This window comes from Triticum urartu, chromosome 3A, assembly GCF_056163025.1.
Source record: "Triticum urartu cultivar PI428250 chromosome 3A, HENAU_Tu73, whole genome shotgun sequence".
Taxonomy (NCBI): domain Eukaryota; kingdom Viridiplantae; phylum Streptophyta; class Magnoliopsida; order Poales; family Poaceae; genus Triticum; species Triticum urartu.
The window spans coordinates 723,947,676-723,950,391 of NC_141875.1; positions in this window are offsets into that span (position 1 = coordinate 723,947,676).

Sequence of the window (2,716 nt, forward strand, 5' to 3'; positions counted from 1 at the left end):
GTTGGCACCCGCCACCACACTTCTAGACCTGTAAGAGGCCTCGTCACAAGATTTGGCGGCTTGGCTAGCCCCCGAAGGCCGTCGGCCACAATCGTAGACACGCAAAAGCAACCCGCGTAGAGGGAAGTGTTCAGATATTTCTGCATCACCAAAATTTATGAAAAATTACCATCCGTCCTATATCACATGTTCCCACGCCGTGTAAGAAAATCATGATTTTATCGCGCTGAAAGTATTCAATAATATTCACACCGCACCGTTACCGTAGAACGTTTACTATACCGTGTCATCGTCTTCCGTGAGGGGGGGCACACCCCGGAGCCGCCTGCTATCTCTTCAGACATGCCACCACACCTTAAGGCCTGTATGAGGGCCCCGCGTGATGCTCCGGTGGCATTGCTACCCCCCAAGGCCCCCGTCCTGCCAAACCCTGCAGGAGTTGACTAGGAGATCTAACCCTTTGACTTTCACCAGACGGGCTTTGACCAACGGACCTCTCCACCCGGTTGTGGTAGGTCAGCTCATAGGAACACTTCGGAACAAGGTCCGGGCCAAACCCACCGCAAGATTCCCTCCGTGTCGACCCGACGCGGCCGTTACCCCCCTCCAGGTGCCGGCGGCGGTGCCGTCCATGAAGGGGGTCACACTCCGCAGACGCGTGCTGGGTGTTGGCACCCGCCACCACACTTCTAGACCTGTAAGAGGCCCCGACGCAAGATTTGGCGGCTTGGCTAGCCCCCGAAGGCCGCCGGCCACAATCGTAAGCACGCAAGAGCAATCCACGTAGAGGGAAGTGTTCAGATACTTCTGCATCACTAGAAATTATGAAAAATTACCATCCGTACTATATCACATGTGCCCACGCGGTGTAAGAAAATCATGATTTTATCGCGCTCAAAGTATTCAATAATATTCATGCTGCACCGTTGCCGCATAATGTTTACTATACTGTGTCATCGTCGTCCGTGAGGGGGCCACACCCCGGAGTCGCGTGCTATCTCTTCAGACATGCCACCACACCTTAAGGCATGTAAGAGGGCCCCGCGCGATGCTCCGGTGGCATTGCCACCCCCCAAGGCCCACGTCCCGCCAAACCCTGCAGCAGTTGACCAGGAGATCTAACCCTTTGACTTTCGTCGGACGGGCTTTGACCAACGGACCTCTCCACCCGGTTGTGGTAGGTCAGCTCATAGGAACACTTCGGAACAAGGTCCGGGCCAAACCCACCGCAAGATTCCCTCCATGTCGACCCGACGCGGCCGTTACCCCCCTCCAGGTGCCGGCAGCGGCGCCGTCCGTGAAGGGGTCACACTCCGGAGACGCGTGCCGGGTGTTGGCACCCGCCACCACACTTCTGGACGCGTGTCGGAGACGCGATTGCCAAGAAGATTGTCCAAGACATGCACTACGAGGGGCGTGTCGATGCCGTGGTGAAGTATTTCGCGCATGAACGCAACATGCTTCTCAAAAAGCAACTAGCCCGGAGAGTCCATCTCACCCGTTCGATGTACATGAAGGTACTTTCCATTTGCTTATGACTGGTTGGATCAAAACAACTTCATTTCATTCCTAAGTTGGATGTATTTGGCATACCCTAGGCGGTTCCCTCGTGGTGCAACAACAAGATTCCTTGCTATCAGCAAATCATATCCAGGTGGATAAACCCGGAGTGGAGGGTCACACATAGAGCGTGTTCGGAGCGGCGTGCCTTGATGGGTGGTCCGGTACACCTTCAAGGCAACCTCAACCTCCACGCTTACGTGCAGAAGAAGGTAATAATATCATTCGGCTTATGAACTTATGAACTTGTGCCCTTATGGATATTATTGCTTCTATTGCAGAATAGGGAGAGAGGCGAGGGAGAACAACCTCTCAACAGCTTCATGGGATTATGTCTTTCCCGCACGTCAAAGAAACCTGAAGGGGGGTGGGTCAACCCTGGTGCTGGTTCGAGGATTAAAGCATATAGTGGGAAGTTCAAGGAGTGCAACGGGCCCGACTCTGATCCGGCCTCACAGGACATTGACGTCATGGTTTCCCTCATGTCAGGAGAAGGAAAGAAGGGTGGTCGGTTATATGTTGGTGATGGTGCCATCCGTAAGAAGGACATTCCAAAACTCGCCCACCTCCGTGCTACCACCTCGAGCTCAGGTCCTTCTATAGAGCGTCGCCCACAGCCTGGGCTGGACATGCTGCATCAATTCGAGGTATATTTTGCTTTATTGATATTCCTTGTGATTTCTTCTTTGCATTGCAATGATGGTGAACTTGTTGTGATGGCATATTGTAGGCACGCCTACAGGAACAAAACAAGTTGCGGCAGGAGGCTCAGGCCAATGCCCAACTTCAACAGGACCAAGCCATGAAAATGCAACAAGCCCTCCTGCAACAACATGAATTCATGGTCAAACAACAGTCAGCCCTGCAGGAGACGTTCGCTCGGTTGAGAGCTAATATGCAGGGTTCTACTTTGCCAGATCTTCCTCCTCTTCCGCCTCTTCCTACTTTTAGCTTTGTAAGTCTTCCAACTTTCTAATAATGCATCTTACCATCATGCTTAAAGATCATGAATCTTACCATCTTACCTTCTCATGCTTTAAGTGTTCTCAGTCGGGACAAGACTCAAATAACTTCGTGGTACCTGCATCCATACCTACCCAAGCAAGCCCAGTGACTCCCACTACAGCTCATGGAGCATCGACCTCCTTGCAACAAT